The sequence below is a fragment of the Cebus imitator genome, unplaced genomic scaffold, assembly GCF_001604975.1.
Source record: "Cebus imitator isolate Cc_AM_T3 unplaced genomic scaffold, Cebus_imitator-1.0 Scaffold153, whole genome shotgun sequence".
In the NCBI taxonomy this organism is placed as follows: domain Eukaryota; kingdom Metazoa; phylum Chordata; class Mammalia; order Primates; family Cebidae; genus Cebus; species Cebus imitator.
In genome coordinates this window covers 52,284-59,829 of record NW_016107468.1, presented here as the reverse complement: position 1 = coordinate 59,829, position 7,546 = coordinate 52,284, and the positions used below count along the sequence as shown (strand labels likewise).

Genomic DNA, 7,546 nt, shown 5'->3' with positions numbered 1-7,546 from the left:
AAAAAAAGGTGGGGGGAGGGAGTGGCCTAGAACCATTCTCCACAAAGTAAGCACTTAATACTTTCTTTTTAAATCTGCACAAAAGCTGAGATTCTCCCAAGAGCCAGTGGGCAGGGAACCAGAGGGTCACAAATGTAGCTTCCCTCCCCTGGGTATGAAAATGGAGGTGGAGCAGGTAGTGTCAAGAGGCCAGGACTGGCTGGGCGCGGTGGCTCATGCCTATAATCTCAGCACTTTGGGAGGCTGGGGCAGGAGGATCACCTGAGGTCAGGAGTTCAAGACCAGCCCGGCCAACATGGTGAAACCCCGTTTCTACTAAAAACACCAAAAAATTAGCCAGGTATGGTGGCACATGCCTGTAATCCCAGCTACTTGGAAGGTTGAGGCAGGAGAATTGCTTGAACTCAGGAGGCAGGGGTTGCAGTGAGCTGAGATTATGCTATTGCACTCCAGCCTGGACAACAAGAGAGAAACTCCATTTCAAAAAGAGAGAGAGAGAGAGAGAGAGAGAGAGAGAGAGAGAGCGCGCAGGACCAAGTGTCAGCGTGGCAGGGCCTAAGGGAAGGCCAAGAGGGAACTGGGGGACCACACGTGGGTAGCCTGCTAGGTGGGGAACAGGGGCAGCTGGGGCTGTGGGGAGGTACCTTTCTACTTTCTAACACCAAGGGAGGCGGGACCAGGGAGGAGGCTGCAGTGAGGCAGAGAACAGCAGGTCCCGGGTCAGGGCTAACCAGCAAGCCTGCTGGAAGAAGGACAAGCAGCCTGGAGCGGACATGAGCCTCCTCTCCCTGCAACGTGCGTGAGTGGAGGCTGGGGAGCCCCCCTGTGACAGCAACAACACATACAGGACGTCTCCTGGGCCACAGGGCACACAGTTCTCCCAACAACCCTAAAAGGCAGATCCCATAAGGATCCACGTTTACAGACGAGGAAGTTGAGGCAGAGAGAGCGGCAGTGTGCAGGATGACATAGCTAGGGAGGGGCAGAGCTAGGATTTGAACCTGGGCCGTTAAGCTCCAGCATCTGAACTCTTCACCACCAAGGTAGACAGCAGATGCTGGAAAGCGATCTGTGCTCCTCGGAGTCATTCCCGCTGCTGGGATTTTGGGCTCCGAGTGCAGAATTCCAGGTGCCACCTTCCCAGCCTCGGGCTGAAGCTTGCAGGTACACACAGGTGTGTGCAGAGGAGGGTCCTCTCAGGTGCCTCCACCTGCGCTTCTGCCTTTGCAGCCTCTCTCCATCTCCACCCTTCTACCTGTCCTGAAGCCGGAACCCCCACATCTTCCCCGGGCTATGCATCCTGTGCTCAACCGCAGGTCCATGTCCGCTAACTCCTACGCCGTTTCTCTAACCCAATAGCCTCCTTTTCTGACTCCAAACCCTTATCCACGCTATTTCTCCTACGCGAAACCCCCTTCAGGCATCCTGGCAGCAAACTTCTGCATGATGTTCCATTAAGCTTTCTCGTCTGGCCCACCCTCCAGGGGTCCCCCTCTATGACCCCTGCTTCCCCACACTAATGCACTTATCAACCCCCCCGGGCTGCAGTTCCTGTGGGCACCGAGGCTCCCATCCTATGTACCAGCCAGCCCCTAGAAGTGCTAGGCCAGGTAACAGCAGCTGAATGAATGAAGGGCTTATTGTTTACATTTATAGCAGATGGGAAAGAGGCTTCTGGAGCAAACACGTGGTGCTCCCCGCCCCTTCCTCCTCCTCCTCTGCCCACAGCCTAGGCCACCCCCACCCACCTCTATACACCATCGTGCAAGAGTGAGGGCAGCCCCCTTCATCCCAGACCCCCACTTCTCACCCAGAAGGGAGAGGAGGGGTCTCGGACTTTGGGGAACACACTGCTGGGTGGGTGATTTCAAGGTGCTCTCTCTGCTCGTCCTTCCCAGGGTAGCGCTGGGGCCTGCGTGGCAGTGCCCAGTGGGCACCCGCTCGGCCCAAGCTCCGCCTGAAAGGTCCAAACGGGCGGGCCCTGGAGGCTTGGCCAAGCATCCTCCGAGGCCACCGCCCCTCCCCGGGAGGAAGGCAGAAAATCTGCTGCCTCACCAGGCACCGGCGCCAGCTTGGGGGGGCACCCCTGAGGGAAGCCGCCTGCCTCAATCTCCTCCTACCCCTCCTCAGCCATGCACTTCAACCAAGTTTTGCAAAGGGCATCTGCCAGGCGACCCCAGAGGGTGTAGCAGGGAGGAGCCGAGGAGTCCCTGATCTCCCAGACCCCAGGTTTGGAGATGGGGGCTGCATGGCCGCGCCCACCAGGCTGTGCCCTCCCGGCAACGCGTCCAGCCGTCTTGCTCTGCCCTTGGGAGGGGGGTCGGGCGGTCCCCCAACAGATGGACTAAAGCCCCGTCCGTGGGTGGGGACCCCGATGAGGCTGCTGATGCCTTCACCAGGGGGACTCGCAGCCCGGGAATCGCCCCCAACCCTGGCACCCCAGCAGCGCCCCCTCCTCTCCTGCAAGCGACGGGGAAGTTGGGGCGCACCCCAGCCAGCTCCCGCCCACGCCCACCGGCCGGCCTCGAACCCTCCCGCCCCTGCCCACGCCCCGACAATGCCTCCGGGCCGGCCGCCCCGCCGCCCCCCGCACCTCTCCGTCCTTTGTTGCCCGCGCGACCCCCGCCTCGGGCCCCTCCGGCGGCCCCTACCTTCGCCCCTCCAGCGTCAGGCTCAGCGTCGGGAGGCCCGGAGAGCCCCGGCCTCCTCCTCTCGGGCCCGGGCGCGCAGGGGGCGAGGATGCTGCGGCCCCTCCCTGCGCGGCGCTGCCCACGGCTGCACCCCCTCCTGGCGTCGGGGATCCCCGCAGTCGGCGCTCGGGGCCCGGGCCTCGCGCCCCGTCTCCGGGAGGGCGGGAGGCGCGCACCGAGGCCGCCGGGCAGCCGCCTGCGCGCCCCGCGGCCGAGCCGAGCCGAGCGCCCGCTGAGCCAGCGGAGCCAGCGGAGCCAGCGGCCGGGCTCCGGGAGGGAACAAAAGGGGCCGGCGCTGGGGCGGGCGCGCGAGGGCGGGGCCTGGGGCGAGTGGGGGCGGGTCAGGCGCGCGCGGGCGGCCTTGCGATTCTCAGGCCCCGGCTCCGCGCAGAAAGCGGGCGGGCGGGCGGAAACGCGGAGCCGCCTAGTCCCCCTCACCCCCGTCCAGCCCCTTCCCTTCCCAGGCCGCAGCTGTCATTGGTGGAGCGTCGGGGATTCGCCCACACCCACCTCCGCGCTGGGCACCTGGTTCCGCTTGCATCGCGTTTGGTGAAACGCATCCTCCAGCCATGCCATGCTTGCAAAAATGTCTCGGGTCTTTGGGAGGGACCGCAGCTTGGGAAGGTGAGATGCTGTTGGCGCTGGGCAGAAAGGGATGAGAAGGGGAAGGTGCAGCTGGGGCGAAAACTTAAGGTCTGTGTCGGGGCCAGCGTGGGTCGGGAGCTGCGGCATAGGGTCTCCTGGTTATCAAGGATCTCATAGCCTGGGCAGTGGCTCACGCCTGTAATCTCAGCACTTGGAAAAGCCAAAGCGGGCAGATCGCTTGAGGCCAGGAGTTCGAGACCAGCCTGGGCAACATAGTGAGACTTCCATCTCTACAAAAAGTACAAAAATTAGCCGGGTGCACGCCTGTGGTCCCAGCTACTCGGGAGGCTAAGGTGGGACTATCACTGGAGCCCAGGAGGTCGAGGCTGCAGTGAGCCGTGATGAAGCCACTGTCCTCCAGCGTGAGCAACAGAGTAAGACTCTGTCTCAAAAAAACAAAAAACCGCTGGGCTTGGTGGCTCAGGCCTGTAATCCCGGCACTTTGGGAGGCCAAGGAAGGCGGATCACAAGGTCGGGAGACCAGTGTGGCCAACATGGTGAAGCCCCATCTCTACTAAAAATACAAAAAATTAGCTGGGCATGGTGGTGCATGTCTGTAGTCCCAGCTACTCAGGAAGCTGAGGCAGGAGAATCACATAAACCCGGGAGGTGGAGGTTGCACTGAGCCAAGATCGTGCCACTGCACTCCAGCCTGGGCAACAGAGTGAGACTTCATCTCAAAAAAAAAAAAAAAAAAAAAAAAGGATCTCATGGTGATTGGCTCCCAAGATACAAATGAACCCTCCCCAGGACAGGATGCATCTACTGCTATTTCAGAGGAGTTCAGACAGCTTCCAGGTGTCCTCCTGGGTGGAGAGACAGATGCCAAGTGACAGCTCAGGAACCAAGCAGTGACCAAACCCCAACACCCGTCCGTCCGTGACCAGGCTGCAGTGGGCTTCTGTGGCTTGGTCTCCCTCTGTCTCCCCTTGATAAGCTAGCCTGGACGCCTTTGACCTTCCTGGCTGTTCTGCCACTCCTGCCCTGCCCACTTTCTCTGTTTGACAAATCATACTTCCCCTTCAAAGCAGAGCTTAAATGTCCCCGCTTTTCCCTTCAGTGCAGGGATGTGGGTGTTGGGGGAGGTTGTGGTCCGTATGGCGAGACCACTGTTCTGTGGCAGGGAGGTGCCACATATGATCTTGTTCTTATCCCCTAAGGGACCCAGTGCAATTCTTAGCAGAGGGTAGACATCCAGTAATATTTGTTGAATGAATGAATGAACTTCGCAAGTCAGCATTACCACCCCTCAACTGTCTTGGTATCCATAATCTTTGAGAAATGAGTGAAGCTCTCTTTTTTTCCCCTTTTTTTGAGATGGAGTCTCGCTCTGTTGCCAGGCTGGAGTGCAGTGGCTCAATCTCAGCTCACTGCAACCTCCGCCTCCCAGGAGTGAACCTTTTCTTAGAGAAGAGATCTCACTCTGTCACCCAGTCTGGAGTGCCATGGCGTGATCATAGCTCACTGCAGCCTCAGACTCCCAGGCTCAAACGATCCTCCTGCCTTGACCTACAGAGTAGCTGGGACTACAGACATGCACCACCACGCCCAGCTAATTTTTGTACTTTTTATAGAGCTGGGGTCTCATTATGTTGTCCAGGCTGGTCTCAAACTCTTGGCTTCAGATGATCCTCCCACCTCGGCTTCCCAAAGTGCTGGGATTACAGCTATGAGCCACCATGCCTGGCCTGAACCTTTTGACCTCAGTTTCCCCATTTCTAAATTGGGGAGAGTGTTTCAATTCAGTTCAACAAACATGCGATGCTGTCATGATGGAGGCTGGGTATGGGGTCAGCCCTGAGGAGGTGCCCAGTTGATGTGGGGGAACCAGACTTGGAGGCCAAAAGGGGAAGAGGTTCAGAGTGAGCTCCAGGAAGACTGGGCTTCTGTGGGAGGTGTGAACCCAGGGGAGGGTGGGGTCTCAGGGTGCAGCGGGCAGTGTTCAGGAAACAGGGAGCTAATTGTTCTTTCTTGGCTGGGATTCATGACCTGTATATTAACAGATATAACCTGGCCGGGCGCGGCGGCTCACACCTGTCATCCCAGCACTTCGGGAGGCTGAGGCTGGCGGATAACCTGAGGTCAAGAGTTTGAGACAAGCCTGACCAACATGGTGAATCCCCATCTCCACAGAAAATACAGAAATTGGCCGGGTATGGTGGCTCACGCCTGTAATCCCAGCACTTTGGGAGGCTGAAGCGGGTGAATCATGGATCACAAGGTCAGGAATTCAAGACCAGCCTGGACAACATGGTGAAACCCCGTCTCTACTAAAAATACAAAAATTAGGTGAGTGTGGTGGCACATGCCTGTAGTCCCAGCTACTCAGGAGGCTGAGGCAGGAGAATCGCTTGAACCCAGGAGGTGGTGGTTGTAGTGAGCTGAGATCACGCCACTGCACTCCAGCCCGGGTGACAGAGCAAGACTCTGTCTCAAAATAAATAAATAAAAATAAAATAAAGAGAGGCAGGGATTTGCCAAGGTGACACGGGTCCCGCTGGGATGTACCTGAGCCTACCTGCTCCTGCCCAGCAGATCTAGCCTCTCACGCCTGCCTCAAGAGGTTGGCAGGGCCCCCTAACTCCCACAGGCCCCCCTCCCTCACTGATGGCCCCCAGTATTATTCAGAGCAACAGCCTGCAGCCAACAGAGCTTACCTGACCACTGGTGGGCGGAGCTTCAAAAGGCAACTCACCTGAGAGGGATACCTTTTGTCCTTGCTCTAGGGGAGAGAAGACAGGCTTCTGGCTTGTTAAAGTTTGCATTTGGGTTTTTCTGCGTCTTCCAGTAGCCGGACCTGATGCTGTCTGATGTGGGGTTTGGGGTCCTAGCCTTGGTCCCTGCCCCGGCATCAGACCCCAGTGATGGCTGGGGATGCAGGTGGGGGGACACAGACGGGGGGGGGGGGTTGCTGTCCCAGCTGCCCTCTCACCCAGGCCTTTTGTCTCCACCAAAACTGCTGATTTGGTCATTTTCTCGCTGACAAAGGCTGTGACCAGCCAGCAGCCTCACAAGAGGAGTTTTCCTGGGAAGAGGGAGTTGGGAATAATTTTCAAGCCAGAGCAGAATTCTCTGCGGCTTGCCATGGGCCAGCCATGGGAGAGACGGGCTGCTTTGCACGTGGCCGTCTCTCTGGTATACTGTTTACTTGTTTGTTTATTATTTTACTTTTTGGAGGTAGAGACAGAGCCTTGCTCTGTTGCCCAGGCTGGTCTCAAACTCCTGTTCTCAAGTGATCCTCCCACCTCGGCCTCCCAAAGCGCTGGGATTACAGGCTCCAGGCACCACGCCTGGTCTGTTTTTATTTTATTTTTTATTTTTCATTTTAGAATCTGTGGGATAGCCACAGAAAGATATTTTTGCAGTGTCTGAACTGCTGTTTACAAGGAATTTGTTATAATGTGGTGAAACACTTATGTATGTACGTCCACCAGGAAAATACGCTTCATAAAACTGTGGGCACGGAGCCGGGCTCAGTGGCTCAAGCCTATCATCCCAGCGAGTGGGAGGGCTGAGGTGGGAGGATCGCTTGAGCCCAGGAGTTGGAGGCTACAGTGAGCTATGATCGTGCCATTGCACTCCAGCCTGAGCAACAGCAAGATCCCATCTTTATTTTACTTTTTAAAAAAATTGTGGGCTAGGTATGGTGGCTCATGCCTGTAATCCCAACACTTTGGGAGGCCAAGACAGGAGGGTTGCTTGAGCCCCCAAGTTCGAGACCAGCCTGGGCAACATGATGAAACCCCGTCTTTTCTAAAAACACAAAAAGTTAGCCAGGCATGATGGCAAGCGCCCGTAATCTCACCAACTCAGGAGGCTGACGCAGGAGAATCCCTTGAACCCCGGAGGCGGAGGCTGTCGTGAGCCTAGATCACACCACTGCACTCCAAACACAGAGTGAGACCTTGTCTTAAAAAAAACTGGTAACTGGCTGGGCCCAGTGGCTCACACCTGTAATCCCAGCACTTTGGGAGGCCAAGGCAGGCAGATCATGAGGTCAGGAATTCTAGACCAGCCTGGCCAACGTGGTGAAACCTCATCTCTACTAAAAATAAAAAATTAGCAAGGCGTGGTGACACACGCCTGTAATCCCAGCTACTTGGGAGGCTGAACAGGAGAATTGCTTGAACTGGGGAGGCGGAGGTTGCAGTAAGCCTAGATCCCACCACTGCGCTCCAGCCTGGGCGACAGAGCAGGACTTCCTCTCAAAA

At 57.4% G+C, this 7,546-nt stretch overlaps 1 protein-coding gene across 1 annotated transcript in view; it reads right to left on the bottom strand.

Annotated features, from left to right (window-relative positions):
* The window catches only part of CLIP2 (CAP-Gly domain containing linker protein 2), a 93,712-nt gene extending 90,767 nt beyond the window's left edge, over window positions 1–2,945 (bottom strand). Inside the window, exon 1 of the mRNA XM_037743772.1 lies at window positions 2,652–2,945. The gene's annotated coding sequence lies outside the window, so the exon portion shown is untranslated. The remainder of the gene's footprint in view (window positions 1–2,651) is intronic.
* Window positions 2,946–7,546: the final 4,601 nt, after the last annotated feature.